This window comes from Bubalus kerabau, unplaced genomic scaffold (assembly GCF_029407905.1).
Source record: "Bubalus kerabau isolate K-KA32 ecotype Philippines breed swamp buffalo unplaced genomic scaffold, PCC_UOA_SB_1v2 scaffold_50, whole genome shotgun sequence".
Taxonomy (NCBI): Eukaryota; Metazoa; Chordata; class Mammalia; order Artiodactyla; family Bovidae; genus Bubalus; species Bubalus kerabau.
In genome coordinates this window covers 1,180,083-1,201,765 of record NW_026577904.1, presented here as the reverse complement: position 1 = coordinate 1,201,765, position 21,683 = coordinate 1,180,083, and the positions used below count along the sequence as shown (strand labels likewise).

The 21,683-nt window shown below is 38.5% G+C and overlaps 1 long non-coding RNA gene across 2 annotated transcripts in view; it reads right to left on the bottom strand.

The window, feature by feature from the left end:
* The window catches only part of LOC129640876 (uncharacterized), a 155,069-nt gene that overhangs the window by 110,395 nt on the left and 22,991 nt on the right, over nucleotides 1-21,683 (bottom strand). The window lies entirely within an intron of this gene.

The following is a 21,683-nucleotide window of genomic DNA, read 5'->3' as shown; positions in this document are numbered from 1 at the left end:
TGGATTTAGCAAAGTGGAAATCTTTAGTGACCTTGACAGGAGAGTGTTAGTGGACCTTTACCTCCCGTGTTAACAAGTGCATGGCCTTGGTCACCTATGTGCAAGCCACTGACTAGTACAGATTTTTTCTCATTGTAGAATATGGTTCAAATAGGGACAATGAACTGTGTCTGATGTTTGCTGGGGGCTTCTGGAAGAGACATTTACATGCTCTTCTCAGAGAGCTAAAGGAAAGATGCATGTTCTGCCACTGGATGTTACCAAGAAAATGAGGATCACTGGGAATTGTTGGCAAGCATCTTACAATCTTGAGAAGAAATAGTTTTGCCACAGAGGAATAGAAGTTAGGTAGAAAACTAGTTCACTAACGACATAACTGAATTACCAGTTATCTGAATTTTGATATACCTCTACTTATCCTCCCGCCAAATCTGCTTCGTTCAGGATCATTATAATAGGAAATAAATTCCATGTTTTGTATGTCATATTAGATTTTTCTGTTACTTGCAAAACAAATATTCCTAATAGTGCAACTTATCAAGGCTCAAATTACATGAGCTGAGTCAGGGGCAGGGCAGTAGTTACTAGAAGAATTTTGGACTGTCAATAAAAATAACTCCCAGCACAATTTATACATTAACCACGACCAAACCGTGCTCTTTTTCATTTCTGCTTACTTCTCAATTTTAAAGACATTCTAATGATTTATAAAATTAATTAAATGACTTTTTAAAAACTAGAATTCTGTTTTGAGAGGATCTGGGAAAACAGTGATCAAATTGGAATGTCTTACTTTCTATTCACTTCTACTTTGACTCCATTTGCCTGTGTTAAGCCAAGCAGCAGCTGGTGATGGTGAGCCATTGAGTATAAGTAAGATACTGAGTTCTGAAAAGGTCTTGGCAGAGGAAATAATATGGGATCCTTTCTAACATGGGACAAGCATAAGCCTGAAAACTAAACTCAGAGGCCCTCAAGATGAAGTTCATACTTGGTGAATGCTGGGAAAAACTTCAGAGTTCTGTACACCCCCCAGCATCTATGGCTGACCTAGTCTCTCATGTTTCTCAGTCTGACTGATGCCCATGAAATCTAAGGAGTAGGCTAAAATTCCCCTATTTCTGAGGGTAGGAAAGAGTGAGTAGAAAGATTGTCTCTGTTGTCTACATAGAGTCTGGCTGTCTACCTGCTGTACAATTCTCCAGTGGTTTAGACACAGGATACCTTGCTTATAGCTAATGAAACCCCTGACACTCCAAGATCAGTACCCAGCTCCACACCAATAAAAATAAAACCCGTTACAACAACAACCTGAAAGAGAAATATCAAAGAATATAGATACCCAGTGAAATAGAGCTGCTTGGGAGATTTATGACAAGCTGAACAACAACAACAAAAATGGAAGAGCACTTTAGTATAGCACACAGACACAACCTAAATACGTATTTAAATCTAAACAGATAATGGTCGACTGTCCAGGAATGAGTTGTAAAAGTTCTAAACAAGAATTCTTAAAATGAAAGTCTAGTGAATTTACAAGTGTTTAACTACCTCAGCAAAACCTAGAAATTATGGATGGTGGTAAGATGAGACTGAGGTGAAAATACTGAGGAATAAAAACATCTGGTGGGATGCTGCACAGAAGGTAAGCAAGTGAAAGCATGCTAACTGGCATAGCTTATTGGAGTGAGCCAGATGATAATTAGGAGGAGTGGAATGTCTTGGTAGAAAAAGGGTGGCCTCTTCTTTCTCTGGTGGTTCAGATGGTAAAGAATCTGCCTGCAATGCAGGAGACCCAGGTTTAATCCCTGGGTTGGAAAGATTCCCTGGAGAAGGGAATGGCTACCCACTCCATTCTTGCCTGGAGAATTCCAAGAAGAGAGGAGGCTGGTGGGCAACAGTCCATGGGGTGGCAAAGAGTCAGATATGAAGAGCAACTAACACTTCCACACTCCTTTCACAATGTATACATATATTAAATAATTACACTGCACACTTTAAATACATTACAGCTTTATTTGTCAAATACACCTCAATAAAACTAACATGACAGTGAGTGAGAAAAAGCAGAGAGGAAAGAGAGAGAGAGAAAACAAGAGTCTAGTGAAGTATTTATTTCTTCATCCTGCTTTACCTTTTGGACTTTCACACTCTATGAGTCTATATAGTTCCTCTTGTGTTTAAGTGAAGGAAAAAAACAACAACAACTAGGTATCTCATTTTTGAACAGTAGCAGAGAAATGCATGTCTGACTTTGAGCAGCAGAATAGGGGTGCTTAAAAGGGTGAAGAGGGATGGAACGAATAGTAACCTGAACAAACCAGAGAAACAAGAATAAACTGCAAATAATAATGTAAAATAAGAGGAAAAATTAAGGAAAAAAAATAAAATGTATCAGACGATATGCTCAATGTCAACAGACCATACACTTCCATTAAAAGATTTAGTCATATTAGATTAAAAAGAATAAAAAATAAGTGGAAACTATTTAAAATAATTATTTAAATAACATGTAAAATAAGGAAATGGGAAAGAAAGTATCAGATAAATGCAAGCAAAAAGAAAAAGAGATAGCAATATTAATATCAATACAGAACTTAAGGTACTGTCTTAAACTTGATAAGCAGGGGAAAACACTAAACTAGATAAGAAGGGAAGTTATATCATGATAAAAGATACAATGTGTGAAAAAAATGGACTGTATGAATGCATCAATCAAAAAAGGTGCTAATTATATAAAGAAAAATCTGGTATGATGGAAGGAGAACTTGATTAAAAATACATTCATAGTGAAAAAAACTTAAATCTCTTTTCAAATCAGATAGAGACCCAACATAAAAAAGACAGAGAGAAATTGAAAAGTATAAGCAACAATACGTCTCAAGTGGAGAATTTAACATTCTCCTGCATTCAACCACAATATTATCTCACTTGTGGGAGAAATTAAATGAGCATGTAGGAATGACCTGGCCCCTCTCTCTGGCAGTTAAGGCAAGAGGAAGGGAGGCGATAGAGAACGAGATAGGAGAGCGAGGAGGAAGAGATCAAAGAGGAGGGAGGGAGGAAAGGAAAGAGAATGAAAGAGAAGAAAGTGGAGAGCCACAAGGAGATGGGAGCGAGGATCAGGGTGGATAAGAGGAAGAAAGACAGACATACACACACCATGAGTTAAAACTCTGTCCCTTTCTCTCTTCAACTTCTGTGTAAGGAATAGTGTGGCACACTGGAACGAATGAACATGTTTTTAGAGTAGTGCTTTAGAAGGTAATGATATTTAGCACTGAGACAAATTTTTCTGCCTATTTATCTCATGAAAAACAAAGAAAACATTGAAATGAATTACACAATGATACTGTATTTAGATTTTTTGATTCTGCACAATCATTAAATTCTTTTCCAGGAAAAGCTATTATTAACAGTCCTAATTGTAGTTCTGCAAAACAGCTCTCAATGGCTTGTCATGTTCAGAAGGGTGTTTTTCTGTAAGCTTCTGAAAGCCCTAATTAATGGAAAAGACCAGCCTCTAATTGCTTCTCCTATAAGTGCTTAAAGTACAAAAGATGCTTGATGAAATCATACTACCATATGATCAAAATGGATCTTTTTTCCAATCACAGAAATGTCATTTATACAACCACAAATTCTAAGACATTAAAAAGACTAAAATATTTTACTGTATCTAAGAATGTTGTTAATGCATTCATCAAAGCATCTAAAGTCCTTTTTCTTTTCTCATTGAAAAGTAATTAGTTTTGAATATTATACTATTTAAATTTATTGTTTATCCAATTTTTCAAAATTTTAATGTGAAAATTTTCAAATATTTGTAAGTTCAAAGAATCTTAGAGTGAAAATATATAAACTAACAACCTGGATTCTACCATTAATATCTTACTATCTTGTTTTATTGCATAAAAAAGAAATTGTCAAGAAAAAGAAATGCAAAAAGGCAAAATGGTTGTTTGAGGAGGCCCTACAAATAGCTGAGAAAAGAAGAGAAGCAAAAGGCAAAGCAGAAAAAGAAAGATACACCCATCTGAATGCAGAGTTCCAAATAATGGCAAGGAGAGATAAGAAAGCCCTCCTAAGTGAACAATGCAAAGAAATAAGAGGAAAAGGATATAACATGAAAGAGTAGAGATCTCTTCGAGAAAATTAGAGATACCAAGAGAACATTTCATGCAAAGATGGGCACAATAAAGGACAGAAACGGTATGGACCTAACAGAAGCAGCAAATATTAAGAAGAGGTGGCAAGAATACACAGAAGACCATACAGTTCAGGTCACTTGCTCAGTCGTGTCCGACTCTTTGCGACCCCATGAATCGCAGCACACCAGGCCTCCCTGTCCATCACCAACTCCCGGAGTTCACCCAGACTCACGTCCATCGAGTCAGTGATGCCATCCAGCCATCTCATCCTCTGTCGTCCCCTTCTCCTCCTGCCCCCAATCCCTCCCAGCATCAGGGTCTTTTCCAATGAGTCAACTCTTCGCATGAGGTGGCCAAAGTACTGGAGTTTCAGCTTTAGCATCATTCCTTCCAAAGAAATCCCAGGGCTGATCTCCTTCAGAATGGACTGGCTGGATCTCCTTGCAGTCCAAGGGGCTCTCAAGAGTCTTCTCCAACACCACAGTTCAAAGGCATCAATTCTTCGGCGCTCAGCCTTCTTCACAGTCCAACTCTCACATCCATACATGACCACAGGAAAAACCATAGCCTTGACTAGACGAGCCTTTGTTGGCAAAGTAATGTCTCTGCTTTTGAATATGCTATCTAGGTTGGTCATAACTTTCCCTCCAAGGAGTAAGCGTCTTTTAATTTCATGGCTGCAGTCACCATCTGCAGTGATTTTGGAGCCCAAAAAAATAAAGCCTGACACTGTTTCCAGTGTTTCCCCATCTACTTGCCATGAAGTGATGGGACCAGATGCCATGATCTTCGTTTTTTGAATGTTGAGCTTTAACATAACCTTTTCACTCTCCACTTTCACTTTCATCAAGAGGCTTTTTAGTTCCTCTTCACTTTCTGCCATAAGGGTGGTGTCATCTGCGTATCTGAGGTTTTTGATATTTCTCCCAGCAATCTTGATTCCAGCTTGTGCTTCTTCCAGCCCAGCATTTCTCATGATGTACTCTGCATATAAGTTAAATAAGCAGGGTGACAATATGCAGCCTCGATGTACTCCTTTTTCTATTTGGAACCAGTCTATTGTTCCATGTCCAGTTCTAACTGTTGCTTCCTGACCTGCATATAGGTTTCTCAAGAGGCAGGTCAGGTGGTCTGGTATTCCCATCTCTTTCAGAATTTTCCACAGTTTATTCTGATCCACACAGTCAAAGGCTTTGGCATAGTCAATAAAGCAGAAATAGATGTTTTTCTGAACTCTCTTGCTTTTTCAATGATCCAGCGGATGTTGGCAGTTTGATCTCTGGTTCCTCTGCCTTTTCTAAAACCATCTCACCTTACCCATATATATATTCCAATTTTTCCATTAAATTTAACTGCTTAGGCTGTTTAAAGTATGAAATGAAAGTCTAATCTGCCGGGGACCAGCCCCGGCTGATCCAGGGTATTCGAAGGAGAGACGGCTAGGCGAGGGTCAGGGAACAACTGCTTAATTACACTTTAATTAAGGATACAAAGAGTAATAGAATAAGGATAGCTCAGTGAGGAAATTCAGTGGAGAAAAGCGGCTGAAATAAGGATAGCTCAGTAGGAAAATTCAGTGGAGAAAAGAAGCTGAGTGGCTTGGTTTACGCGGAAAATCAATATAACCCGTGACACCAGGTTAGCTCTGACCACGGAGGCCGCAGGCGCCCTCTCGAATAGCGGAAGGTGCCCCACCTTAGACACCTTCTCCAGTGGGTCTTAGAAGCCCAGGCAAATAAATGGTCGCAGAGGACATCCGCGCTCCAGATGGACACTCAGCTGGAATTTGGGAGAGAGAGTGACATGGGGAGACCAAGTTTCAGTGAACAAGGCCCGCACTTTATTTTCCAAAGTAGTTTTTATACCTTAAGTTATGCATAGAGGATAATGGGGGAAGGGGTAGAGTCATGCAGCAAGCCAGGCTTTTTTCCTGCAAACTTATCATATGCAAAAGTTCAGGTGATTGACATCATCTTCTGGCCAGGAGGCCTGTTAACATTTTAAGAAACTTATCTTTCTCTAAAGGTGATTATTCCAAAGTCAGGCGCCAGCCTTCCAAAAAGCATTGGACAAAGCTGCATTTTACATTTCTATACACCCATTATATCAATCAATACACTGCCAAGGACACAGTAGGTAAGGAGTATGGAGACTTAGCAGCAAACATTGGCCCAACAAGTGAAAAACCCTTCACCAATACAATTTCTAATCTTTTAACTACTCAAAGGAATCTGTGTTTAGGCAGTTTAGAACATCTCCTGCCTCTCACAGTTGGGAGGCTCTGAACAATCACATGTGGCCGGAAAAACCCATTCAGGCAGGCTAGAGGATTTCCAAAGGAGTTTGTAGGTTGAAACACTGTCACATCCAGGAATTATTAACTGGAGCTGTAAGCTAACTCTCTTTTCAGAGAGAGGTAGTGGGGGACAGCCCCCCGTAAAGTCAGAGGTGTAGGTGAAAGCACAAAGCAGAAAGTAGGCAGACTCTGGTTTTGGGGGTAGATGCTCGAGAATTTCCAGGGGGACTCCTGAGGCTCGATCCCGCCTTTGCGTATGCCGAGCCTCCTTCCTCATGACCTTTGTCATGGGCGGAGTGCCTCACGCTGGCTCCCGGCAGTGATAGAATTCCAGTTGAGCTATTCCAGATCCTCACTCAATATGCAATATGCCGGCTCCCAGCACTAATCAATATTTGATTTAATTCTTTATACAAACTCCATTTTAAGTACCAAAAATCTTGTTTTTCATTTGGTTTCAGTTGTTTTTTAATTAGTCTTACCACCCGGACTGCCATTACCCAAGGTCAGCAATTTTTATGCTGGAAAGTGTTGGTGTGATGGATCTTTGTGTGTGACTCCTTTCCTCATCTTTTTGTCCCTATGCTAATTCTAAACTTGTTCACCTTCAGATCCATTTCTTTTTTTTTTTTTTAATTTTATTTTATTTTTAAACTTAACATAACTGTATTAGATTTGCCAAATATCAAAATGAATCCGCCACAGGTATACATGAGTTCCCCATCCTGAACCCTCCTCCCTCCTCCCTCCCCATTCCATCCCTCTGGGTCGTCCCAGTGCACCAGCCCCAATCTCCAAACTAGGAGACTCAGGAGGAAGAGGGCTGAGGCCTGTTGCCTGCATTTCTCTGTTCCCTCATCAACTGCCTCCAGCTGGGTTCAATTAACAGGAGATACTAGATGAAATTAAAGAGTGGGATGAAGGGAGAAGCCAGGGCATTCCTCCTCATTTTCTGAATCGGCCAGCATCTCTAGGGACAGCCAACTCTCCTCCATGATCCCAGTTCTGTAGCCTTGGCCCCCAAACTCCTATGACTCCCCTTCTCCCTTTGCACACCTCGAAGGTAGAAGCTTCCTGATGTTGTTGATCTCTGGCTAGCCTTGCAGTCCCTATTCGGCTTCTACGTTTTCCATCATCTAAGTAAACCAGTCCTCTGCTTTAAATTCCGTCTATTTACTTGATTTAGTCTGATACATTCTCCAGTAATATTTAACCATGTGCCTTTATCAGAAGAAAAGCTCCAATTTTCTTTGAAGCAATAAATAACATGATGGCCTTGCACACTGTAGCACAATTACTGAGAATAGCTCATTCTCACCAATCAACACCAAATGCAATATAACTGATCAAACACTGCTGAGTGTCACATAACCACCACCGCCAGAAATACAGAATCCAATTTATCCATCACCACAGAAATGATACTATCTTCATTCACAGATTCTGCAGACTCCGTATTGAGTTCACAATTTCTCTGTTCTTCCTTGCCCTTCACTTATGATTCCACTAAATGTATAGATTATTAAAATATTTTCCCTTTGAGCCTTCATGCTCTCAACCATCTAAACTGATCTGCCAAATTTATTAAGTAACTGGGCAAGTATCCATTGAGAACCCAGTATTTGCCAAACAGTATACAAAGCAGAAGCTACAGGTTCACCGTGATATAGTCTCTCTGAAATCTCAGTAAGCTGGTAATTATAATTCAGTGTGATAAACAATGTTTTGGTAGGTAGAATTCTGAGACTCCCCAAGACCCCCTCGCTCAGGTTTGCATGCTTTGTACAGGCAAGATTGTGTATATGTATAGGCAAGATTTGTGAAAATGAGGGAGAAGTCCTTTCCTCGATTAGGTTACATTATATATGTAATTATACATTATATATGTCGAAGGCAATGGGTTTACTCCTGTGATTGTGTGATTTACATAAGACTGAGTCTTAGAAGATGGAGAAGAGTCTCCTGATGGTCTTGAGAAACCAAACTGCCAAGTTTTAGACAGCGCCATACGACAAGGACCTGCTCTGAGGTGGGCTCACTCAATAGCTATTAAGAAAACAGATACCTCAGTCCTACAACTGCAAGGAAATAAATTCTGTCAACACCACGAGGGAGCTTGGAACACTAATTTTCCCTAGATGAGGACATAGCCAGCCAACATATTGATCTTGGCTTTAGATCCTGACCCACAGAAACTGTGAGAAACTCATCTGCTACATTTGTGGTAGGTAATTTGTTAAAACAGCAATAGACAAAGAACATAGATTTAACACAGCAGAGGACATTAGGGAACACAGGAAAAGACCTAACCCAGCCCATGGCCAGGGATGACTTTCTGAAGGAAGACCTAACGCTGAGACCTGAAGACTCTGCAAGTGTTCATCAAGCAAGGGGAGGGGAGTAGGGAAAGAAGGTGAGAGAGAGATTTCAGAGAATCCTGGAAGTGTGTGTGTGCATGTGTATAAGAGAGAGAGAAACACAGACCATATAATCTTTCTCTTTGTCTCTAGCAGTTTTCTAATAAACTTTAAACCATATACTTTAAAATCCTTCACCCTTCACTTCTATTCCATATGACCATTCTCACCACAATCTATACTTTAAACAACTTCCACCATGTTTCTTACTTTGCAATTCCTATCCCTAAAATCTTACCTAATGTCCTAGGTGCAAACACCAGCTTCTCTGACTCACAATAGGTCTTCTCATCTGCTTCACATAACAACTGTTTCATCACCTCCAGGATGCCTTAATCTTAAAAGTACTTCATTTGAGTCTCTACCCAGAACCTCACACTTCACCACCAACAGTGCATTTGTGTACCAAGTGTGAGAACCACCATTCTTGGTATCCTTGGCTTTTGGAGGCTGGAACCATGTCCAGTTTATGTTCTGTCTTGTTTGAGCTTCTTTTATCATATCATAAACACCTGCTGACTAGCTAATTTTTTTTCTGGCAAGCAAGGCTTAATGACATCTGAGCTATTCCAAATACTAGAAAGAAACCTCTCTCATCCCTAGCCCTGAGACCACCATTCAGGTCTTCTTCTCTCATGGGATATTGTGGGGTTTGGAGACATGGATAATAGAATTTCCATTTTTACCTTTGTTACCAATCAAGTGTATGCATAGCTAAGCTTTCTTACTATTATTATTATTATTATTGACTACTAGGTCTTTGCTGCTGCATTGGCATTTCTCTAATTGTGGCAAGTGAGGGCAACTCTCTAGCTGTGATGCTCGGGTTCCTCACTGTTGTGGCTTCTCTTGCTGGGGAGCCTGGGCTCTAGGGTGTGCAGTCTTCAGGAGTTGCAGTACATAGGCTCAGTTGTGGCTTCCAGGCTCTAGAGTACAAGCTCAACAGGTGTTGGCACACAGGCTTAGATGCTCTGTGGCATGTGGGATCTTCCCAGATCAGGAACTGAACCCATGTCTCTTGCATTGGCAAGCAGATTATTTACCACTGAGTCTCCAGGGAAGCCCTAGTGAAGCTTTTTGAGTGCCCATTATATCCAGCATTGTGTGAAACACTTTATGTGGATTACTTCATCCTATGCTCACATAAAACCAATAGACAGATGTAGTAATATACTACCCATTATATGGACATGGAAACTAAAATTTAGGGAGATTTTGTAACTAAAAGTTAGGAGATACCAGCCCCAGCATTATGTGTCTAGAACCCAGGCTCTCAAGCACTACAGTATGGTATTTTTTCAGGTCTCAACCTGGACGTTACCCAGGAAGCCCTCCCTGACCACAGATGCAGCCAAATAATGTTGGACCTGGGAAGCTATCTCCTCCTCAGGGTGTTTTTTGTTTGTTTATTTGTTTTTTAATGCTCAGGCACAGAGTTGAATGAACACTCCATGCACTTAATCACAGTCCTGCCATTTATCAACTTTGTAATCTTAATCCCTCGAGAAAAATATGATTACTATTATTCTGATCCCATGAAAGCTGAAGCAAGTACATATACTCAGCAGAGTGCACTTCTGGAGACAAATGAATATGAAAACACAATGATCCAAAATCTATGGGATATAGCAAAAGCAGTTCAAAGAGGGAAGTTTATAGCAATACAAGTTTACCCTGGGAAGCAAGAAAAGTCTCAAGTAAACAATCCACACTTACACTGAAAGGAGTTACAAAAAGAACAAACAAAATGCAAAATTAGTAGAAGAAACGGAATCATAAAAATCACAGCATAAATAAATGAAAGAGACTAATTATATATATATATATATATATATATATATATATATATATATATATATATATAATCAATGAAAGCAAGACCTGGAACTAGGAAAAGATAAAATTGTTAAACTTTTAGCCAGACTCATCAAGGAAAAAAAAAGAACAGGAGAGGGCCCAAATCAATAAAGTTAGAAATGAAAAAGAAGTTACAATCAATACTATACAAATACAAAAGATCATAAGAGACTACTACACTAGTAAAGTGGATAACCTAGAAGACGGACAAACTCCTAGAAATATATAATCTCCGAAGATTGAGCCAGTGAAAAATGGAAAATAAGAACAGATCAGCTACCACTTAGGAAATTAAATAAGTAATTTAAAAATTATATTCTTTGCAGCAAGATAGAGAAGCTCTACAGCCAGCAAAAACAAGATCTGCAGCTGACTATGTCTCAGATCACGAGCTCCTATTGCAAAATTCAGGCTTAAACTGAAGAAAGGGAAAACGACTAGGCCATTCAGGTATGACCTAAGTCAAATCCTTTATGATGACACAGTGGAGAAATTGATTCAAGGGACTAGATTCTGCAGACAGAGTGACTGAAGAATTACGGACAGAGGTTCATTAACAATGTACAGGAGGCGGTGACCAAAACCACTGCAAAGAAAAAGAAATGCAGGAAGCAAAGTGGTTGTCTAAGGAGGCTGTATGAATATCTGAGAAAAGAAGAGACGCAAAAGGCAAAGGAGAAAGGAAAAGATATACCCAACTGAATGCAGAGTTCCAGGGAAGAGCAAGGAAATATAAGAAAGCCTTGCTAAGCGAACAATGCAAAGAAACAGAGGAAAACAATAGAATGGGAAAGACTAGAAATCTCTTCAAGAAAATTAGAGATATCAAGGGAACATTTCACAGAAGGATGGGCACAATAAAGGACAGAAACGGTAAGGACCTAATAGAACCAGAAGAGATTAAGAAGAGGTGACAAGAATGCACAGAAGAACTGTACAAAAAAGGTCCTAGTGACCCAAATAACCATGATGATGTGGTCACTCACCCAGAGCCAGACATCCTGAACTGTGAAGTCAAGCAGGCCTTAAGAAGCACTACAATGAACAAAGCTAGTGGAGACGACGGAATTCCAGCTGAGCTACTTCAAATCCTAAAAGATAATGCTATTAAAGTACTGCACTCAATATGCCAGCAAATTTGGAAAACTCAGCAGCCACAGGACTTGAAAAGAGGAGTTTTCATTCCAATCCCAAAGGCAGGCAATGCCAAAGAATGTTCAGACTACCTCACAATTGCACTAATTTTACATGTTAGCAAGGTAATACGCAAAATCCTTCAAGCTAGGCTTCAACCTTAGGTGAACTGTGAACTTCCAGATGTACAAGCTGGATTTAGAAAAGGCAGAAAAACCAGAGACCAAACTGCCAACGTTCATTGGATCATGGAAAAAGCAAGAGAATTCCCGAAAAACATTTACTTCTGCTTCACTGATTATGCTAAAGCCTTTGACCGTGTGGATCACAACAAATTGTGGAAAATTCTAAAAGAGATGGGAGTACCAGAGCACCTTACCTATCTCCTGAGAAAACTGTATGCAGGTCAAGAAGCAACAGTTAGATGTGGACACAGAACAGATTGGTTCAAAATTGGGAAAGGAATATGGCAAAGCTGTATATTGTCACCCTGCTTATTTAACTTCTATGCAGAGTACATCATGAGAAATGCTGGGCTGGATGAATCACAAGCTGGAATCAAGATTGCTGGGAGAATATCAACAACTTCAGATATGCAGATGATACCACTCTAATGGCAGAAAATGGAGAGGAACTAAAGAGCCTCTTGATGAAAGTGAAAGAGGAGAGTGAAAAAGCTGGCTTAAAGCTCAACATTCAGAAAACTTAGATCATGACATCCGGTCCCATCACTTTATGACAAATGGAAGGGGGAAAAGTGGAAACAGTGACAGATTTTATTTTCTTGGGCTCTAGATTCACTGCAAACGGTGACTGCGGCCATGAAATTAAAAGACTCCTGCTCCTTGGAAGAAAAGATATCACAAACCTCAACAGCATAGTAAAAAGCAGAGACATCACTTTGCCAACAAGATCCATATAGTCAAGGCTATGGTTTTTCCTCTAGTCATACAGATGTTAGAGTTGGAACATAAAGAAAGGCTGAGCACTAAAGAATTGATGTTTTTGAATTGCGGTGCTGGAGAAGACTCCTGAGAGTCCCTGGGATAGCAAGGAGAGCAAACCAGTCAATCGTAAAGGAAATCAACCCTGAATATTGTTGGAAGGACTGATGCTGAAGCTGAAGCTCCAATACTTTGGCCACATGATGGAAAGAGTCAACTGACTGGAAAAGACCCTGAGTACAGGAGGAGAAGGGGCAACAGAGGATGAGCTGGCTCAATGGCATCACTGACTCAATGGACATGAATGTGAGCAAACTCCAGGAGATAGCAAGGACAGAAAAGCTTGACACACTGTAGTCCGTGGGGTCACAAAAGGTCATACACAACTTGGAGAGTGAACCAAAAAAAAAAAAAAAAAAATTTTTAAATTCCCAACAAACAAAAGTCCAGGACTAAATGACTTCATAGGTGAACTCTATCAAACGTTTAAAGAGGAGTTGACTCATCCTTCTCAAAGTGTTCCAAAAAACTGGAGAGAAACGAATCCTTTTGAATTTATTCTGTGATGACAGCATCACTTTGATATCAAAACAGATATCATAAAAAGAGAAAATTACGGGCCAATATAACTGAAGAACACAGATGCAAATATTCTCAACACAATCTTAGCAAACTGAAGCCAGCACTACATCAAAACAATCATTTACCATGATCAACTAGGATTTATCCCAAGAATGAAATTATTTTTCAATATCCACATATCAATCAATATGATATACCATATCAACAAATTGAAGAATAAAAACCATATGATCATCTCAATAGATACAAAAAAAAACTTTTGACAAAATTCAACATCCATTTATGATAAAAAAAAAAAAAATCTCAGGAAAGTAGGCATAGAGTGAACATATCTCAACATAATAAAGGCCAGGTATGATAAGCCCACAACTAACATCATACCCAGTAGTGAAAAGCTGAAAGCATTTCCTCTAAGATCAGGAACAAGACAAGGATCTCCACTTTTATTCAACATAATTTTGGAAGTCCTAGCCATGACAATCAGACAAGAAAAAGAAATAAAAGGAATCCAAATTTGAAAGGAAGAAGCAAAACTGTCACTGTAGATAGCATGATACTATATACAGAGAAAATCCTAAAGATACCTCCAGAAAATACTAAAGCTCATCAATGAATTTGATAAAGTTGTGGGATAAAAAATTAATACAAAGAAATATGTTGCATTTCAATATACGTATAACAAACAATCAGAAAGAGAAATTAAGGAAACAATCCCATTTACCATAGCATCAAAAAGAATAAAATAACTAGGGATAAAACTACATGAGGAGGTAAAAGACTCATATTCTGTAAACTATGATGCTCATGAAGGAAACTGAAGACAGCACAAACATATGGAAAGATATAGTGTGTTCATGAATTAGAAAAATTAATATTGCTAAAATGACCATATTACCTAAGGAAATCTACAGATTCAACGCAATCCCTATCAAACTACCAAGGGTATTTTTCACAGAAACAGAACAAATAATTTAAAATGTATGGAAACACAAAAGACCCCAGATAGCCCAAATAACCTTGAGAAAGAACAGAACTGTAGGAACCACACTCTCTGATTTCAGACTATACTACAAACCTACAGTAAGCAAATGAGTGTGGTACTGGCACAAACCAGACACATAAATCAATAGAGAGCCCAGAAAGAAACCTATGCACTCAAGGTCGGTCAACAACAAAGGAGGTGAAAATATACAATGGAGTAAAGACAGTCTCTTCAATAAGTGGTGCTAAGAAAACTGGACAGCTCCATGTAAAAGAATGAAATTAGAAAATTCTCTAATACCATATACAAAAATAAGCTCAAAATGAATTAAAAACTTAAATGCAAGGCTGGAAGTGATAAAACTCCTAGAAGAAAACCTAGGCAGAACAAACACTCTTTGACATAAATGGTAGCAATATTTTTTGGATCTTGTCTCCTAGTCACCACAGATATTGTCTGTGGATTTCCCAGACAAGAATACTGGAGTGGATGGCCATTGCCTTCTCCAGGGGATCTTCCTGACTCAGGGATCAAACCCAGGTTTCCTGCATTGCAGGAAGAGTCTTTACCATCTGAGCCACCAGGAAAGCCCACAGCAAAGGAAATAAAAGCAAAAACAAGCAAATAGGACCTAATTAAACTTGAAAGTTTTTGCACAGCAAAGGGAACCACTGACAAAATGAAAACACAATCTACCAAATGGGAAAAAATATTTGCAAATGATATGATTGATAAGGGGTTAATATCCAAAATACATAAAGAGCTAATACAGCTCAATATCAAAAAAATAATAATGACCATCCAACACAATTTAAATAGGCAGAAGACCTGAATAGATATTTTTCCAAAGAAGACAGATAGCCAACAGGTACATGAAAAGGTGTTGAACATTGTTAATCATCAGAGAAATGCAAATTAAAGGTACAATCAGATACCACCTTACACATGCCAGAATGGCTACCATCATCATCATCATCATAATAACAACTGTTGGCAAAGATATGGAGAAAAGGGAGCCCTCATACACTGTTGGTGGGAATGTAAATTGGTACAGCCACCGTGGAAAACAGTATGGAGATTCACAAAAAAACTGAAAATAGAACTACCACATGACCCAGCACTTCCACTACTGCGTATATATATGAAAACAAACACTAATTCAAAAAGATACATACACCCCAAAGTTCATCGTAGCACAATTTACAATAGCCAAGACATGGAAGCAACCTAAATCAATGGAGAATGTATAGTATGGTATATATGTATGTGTGTGTATGTATATACATATACACACACATATATACACACACAGGTATACATATACATTCACATATATATATATACACACACAGATATGCACTGCATTATTTATATGTGTGTGTGTGTGTGTGTATATATATAATGGAATACTACTCAGTATAAAAAGGAATGAAATTTTGCCATTTGCAACAACATGGATGGATGTGGAGAGTATTATACAAAGTAAAATAAGACAGAGAAAGGCAAATACAATATGATCTATTTTATATGTGGAATCTAAAAACTAAAACTAGAGAATAGAATAGAAAAGAAACAGACTCACAGATACAGAAAACAAACTAGAGGTTAGTAGTAGGGAGGGACAAGATGAGGGTAGAAGACTAAGAGATACGGACTATTATGTATAAAATAAAAAAGCTACAAGGATGTACTGTACAACACAGGGGATAAAACCAATATTTAATATTAACTAAAAATGGAACATAACCTTTAAAAATTGTGAATCACTATGCTGTATATCTGTAACTTATACAATATTTTACATCAACTATACCTCAACTTAGAAAAACAGAAAAAATATGGTAACTATTCTTCTAATCCTTAAGGGAACTGAAGAAGGCATGTGCACTTAGGATAGTGCACTTCCGATACTGAAAAAGCAAAATTCCTCTTAAGTCAAGCATTCCTTTCCACGCATTAGGATGATAAATGTCAGGTATGTTGAATGTTGAAAAGTCCTTTGAAACATTACCTTAATTATACTTATTAAGTTATTTATAATGACCAGAGAGAGAAGGGACTATAAATGATATTTTTCTATCTGTGATCTTTAATGGTGAACTGTAAATAATACTGGTGTAAACTGAAAAATTTCAGCTACTTCCCAAATCCCCAATAACTTCAAATAAGGTAAAAAGTATGGTATTCAAGATAGAGGCTCAGAAATTATCAACCTGCTTATTATTATGCATGCAGAGTACATCATGAGAAACACTGGACTGGAAGAAGCACAAGCTGGAATCAAGATTGCCGGGAGAAATATCAATAACCTCAGATATGCAGATGACACCACCCTTATGGCACAAAGTGAAAAGGAACTCAAAAGCCTCTTGATGAAAGTGAAAGTGGAGGGTGAAAAAGTGGGCTTAAAGCTCAACATTCAGAAAACGAAGATCATGGCATCCGCTACCATCACTTCATGGGAAATAGATGGGGAAACAGTGTCAGACTTTATTTTTTGGGGGCTCCAAAATCACTGCAGATGGTGACTGCAGCCATGAAATTAAAAGACGCTTACTCCTTGGAAGGAAAGTTATGACCAACCTAGATAGCATATTCAAAAGCAGAGACATTACTTTGCCAACTAAGGTCCGTCTAGTCAAAGCTATGGTTTTTCCTGTGGTCATGTATGGATGTGAGAGTTGGACTGTGAAGAAAGCTGAGCGCAGAAGAACTGATGCTTTTGAACTGTGGTGTTGGAGAAGACTCTTCAGAGTCCCTTGGACTGCAAGGAGATCCAACCAGTCCATTCTGAAGGAGATCAGCCCTGGGATTTCTTTGGAAGGAATGATGCTAAAGCTGAAACTCCAGTACTTTGGCCACCTCATGCGAAGAGTTGACTCATTGGAAAAGACCCTGATGCTGGGAGGGATTGGGGGCAGGAGGAGAAGGGGACGACAGAGGATGAGATGGCTGGATGGCATCACTGACTCGATGGACGTGAGTCTGGGTGAACTCCGGGAGCTGGTGATGGACAGGGAGGCTTGGCGTGCTGTGATTCATGGGGTCACAAAGAGTCAGACACAACTGAGCGACTGAACTGAACTGAACTGAATAATAAAAAAGAAAACAGCAAAATTATTTTTAAAAAATAATGTTGAGCATTAAAAAAAGAGAGCGAAAGAGAGGTTCAGAGCAGCTGTATAACCCAAAACATCAGAGTGTGAGCAGTATGTTCAGGACAGGAGGTCAAATTGACTCAGTCTTTTCAATGTAGCTAATGAAGGGCCAACCTCAAAATGTTCCGAGTTTCAGAACTTTTCAGATAAACATTGGAAATGGTGAATATAATTCATTTCAGATAATGATTTACTGAAAAATACAGATGTAGCGAAAATTTCATCATTTTAATCTATTCTAAATATGGTCTCCCTGAAATACAGCAGCCACAGTCTCAACTGTGAGCCAAGAGATGTGGGCTCCAATGCTGGCTCTGCCTTAACTAACTGTGTGGCCTTGGCAAGTCCCTGTCTCACTGGGCTCAGCATCCTTATCTTTACAAAGGAGAGGATGGGGAACCTGACTGGAGGACCCCACAAGTTCCTTCCGGCTTAAACGGCAAATGGATTAAATGAGGTGGTATCTTTTATTTATTTTTGGTATCTTTTATTTTTAAAGCAGATGATTACCTTTGAGAGCATACACTTTAAATAAAGCACTGGTTTAAAGCATTTTAGAAGGCATTTTGATAGCCACTGATTGGAGGAAAAGACTGTAATTAACATCTGGAGTCAAGACAAAATTAAGTCACAATGGAAGAGTATTTAAAAATTTTCCTGAGCATAGAAATGAGACTTTCAGGATTATCATTTTTAAAATTATAACTATTTCAAAATGTACATGATTAGTAACCCTGTTAAAAAAAAATAAGCACAGCATAGTGTATATAAAATGTATTTCACAGAAATCAACTCAGAGATTTTGAAAACAAACTTATTGTTACCAAAGGGGAAACACAATGGGAGGGATAAATTAGGAATTTGGGGTTAATATGCACACACTACTATATATAAAACAGATAACCAACAAGGACCTACTATATAGCACAGAGAACTCTACTCGATATTCTGTAATAATCCATATGAGCAAAGAGTCTGAAAAAGAATGTATGCATATGTATAAATGAACCACTTTGCTATATACCTGAAACTAGCACGACATTGTAAATTAACTAAATGTATTTTGCATGTAAATCTCAATTATAGAAAGCAAAGCCTTCTTATAAATTATTTTGAAGTATTCATATTACATTTTAATTCATAACAGCCTAAATTTCCAATGAATTTACATATATATTTTTTATAATATGAATATATGTGAATTATTGCAAATAAGCTAAATGAATTTCTAAGCATTATATTATACATTTTTAAAACTAGCGAAAGTGAAAGTGGCTCAGTCATGTCTGACTCTGACTCTCTGTCTGACCCCATAGACTATACAGCCAATGGAATTCTCCAGGCTAGAATACTGGAGTGGGTTGCCTTTCCCTTCTCCAGGGGATCTTCCCAACCCAGGGATTGAACCCAGGTCTCCTGCATTGCAGGCAGATTCTTTACCAGCTGAGGCACCAGGGAACCACGTATAATTGTACTTCTATAGTTCATCAGGACATTCCTGCTTCAGAAAGCTTTGAAGCCCGGAGAAACCCTTTATGTCTCAGTTTCACACAATACAGAATACCATACTTCCCTAAATCTTTACAGAATAGTATATTCCACCAAAGGAGACTGGAAGTAGGGATTGAAAATGCTTGTCAATGGTCTGACAGCTAATGGAAAGTCATTTCAAAACTGATGAAGTGGTATTTCCCTTGGGAACTTGTGTGAATTTTACTGGCATGCTCTAAAATTTCTTACTGATTCCTGGTCTATGAATCAAGTTTTTGTTTTCTGTTCCTATGTTAATACTGTTATTTGTCTTGTTCTTCTTTTGTTTCAGTTTTCCTTCTCCCAGGAACTCTTATGAGTAAATATGATGATTCGTAGGCATATTTTGAAATTTCATCTTTCATATCAGTATCAGAAAATTAATCCCTGGTTCAAACTATAACACAAATGCCCAATCTTATTCCTGTCCTGGTGAAATCCCAGGTGGCTCAGTAGTAAAGAATTCACCTGCCAGTGCAGGAGATACACATTCCATCCCTGGGTAGGGAAGATCCCCTGCAACAGGAAATGGCAACCCATTCCAATATTCATGCCTAGGAAATCCACAGACAGATGACCCTGGTGGGCTACAGTCTGTGGGGTTGGAAAGAGTCAGAAACGACTGAACAACTAAGTACACATACAATAAAATCAAACAGTTTAGAGATATCGCTCAAATCCATTATCTAGACTCTCTGCATTCCTCAAGAGACACAAACTAAATTGCCAAATCTCTGAGAGTCGGTAAACAAGGAACAGAATGAAGTTACACCAAAAAGTGAGAGGGGGGAAAAAAATCAAAGAGATTCTATACACTAAGCACACATACACACACATACCTACACTCATGGATGCTTATCTATGCTTCGACCATGTCACATTTAGAAATGGAGAAGGAAATGGCAACCCACTCCAGCGTTCTTGCCTGGAGAATCCCATGGACAGAGGAGCCTGGTAGGCCATGGGTCCATGCGGTTGCAGAGAGTCAGACATGACTGAAGCGACTGAGCATGCACATTTAGAAAGTATTAGAAAAATTTATATACGTGACATCTGTGTTAAGCATAGGATTAGTGTGGATAATTCTAATTCTGCAGTTTCCATTAGTAAATGACAATTGTATGTTTTCTAGGCAGTCTTAAAAGGAATGGTCTTGGTCTCTGAATGGAAGAAGCTGCTGACATGGGTGATCTGCTACTTCGGAGATTTTTCACTCTGGTTGCTCTTGGGTCTTTAATGGTCATTTAATCAACCTTCAAGTACTTATTGAACTAGCTCTAACTAAACATTGTGATTTAAGTGCTGAAATTACTGAGATATTGCTCCAGGGAAATTGATGTTTTTCATGTTTCTAGGGCAACAGTTAATCTCTCCCAGCAGCAAGTCTGTTAAAAAATAAGGGGATGGGAATATTCAAACCCTTCTAAATGAAAGGAAACACTGTATTTGAAGATTAAGGTCAATGGAGAGACGAAACACACACTAATGATACAAGGCAGCATGATGTTTAAGTAATGACATAGTTACTCAGAAAAGCAGAAATCAAGAAAATTTCACTTGATTAAATAGTTTTTTGTTCGGGTAATTTTAGTTTGGTTTTTTTATGTTACTTTCTGTGGTTTTTCAATACAGTTTAACTGCTGATCTGCCTAGAGGTTTGGCTCCAGAAATCTGAAGTAACCGTGTAGCCCTTATAGCAGCAGAGATGAAAGTAGGTGCAGAGCTGTAAAATAAGCAGATGCAGAGAACCAAGGCAACTATTTGTTTTTCTTTTTTGTTTTTTAAGATCCTACTATTCTTCTTAGAACTACCTTTCCCCTCTATTATTTAATATCCACTATTGATACACCTGGAAAACAGATATTCCTCTTCTGTAACAGAATATTCTCAATTATAGTAGTTTTTTCCTTTCAAAATGTGCAAGGGCTGGATCAGAGACTAATAAACTCTTTGAAACAACAGTGCTTTTTTTGTACTTTCCCCTCTCATTCATGGTGAGCAGGGGGTTGGGAAGTGGAAGACAAGTAGTTTTGGTTTCAGATGCTTTACTGAGGGAGGAAGGAAGAATTTCCACCTTCAAGAATCCTGTTACATAATGCAGATATGGGTAAGAAGGAGCAAACCTTTATCAACTGACATAATATTTCTCTAATTGATGTCTCTCAAGAATGAAGGAGAAATTCAAAAGGCGTTATAGAATAATGAGGGATGCTACTAAAGGAAATCCGGGAAGAAAATTAAAGAGGGACAAAATCATTTATGTAATCAATAACCTGCTAACCACCTGATTAGTAATCTCCCTAGATGAGTAGTTTGTTTGTTTACTGTTTGTTTTGGTGGGGAGGGGTTAGACTATGGAGAGAGTACAGTTCTAAGAACCTGACACTCTCAATTCAAGGAAAGAAGAAAAGCTTATTGAGCATTTAACACTTGGCTTTGTGTACACTAGTTCAGGCTATCAGCTCACCCCACCTTCTTTCCTTTTAAACAAGTTCATGTTGTACCATGATCTCTCCTCCAACCATCCGCCAAGAAATTAGTTTTGTTTTTCTTCTTTTCCTACCGAAGTAGCTAAGATTGAAAACTGCTTTATTTTGTTTAATAGAATAATACAACAAACAGTTTCATGAAG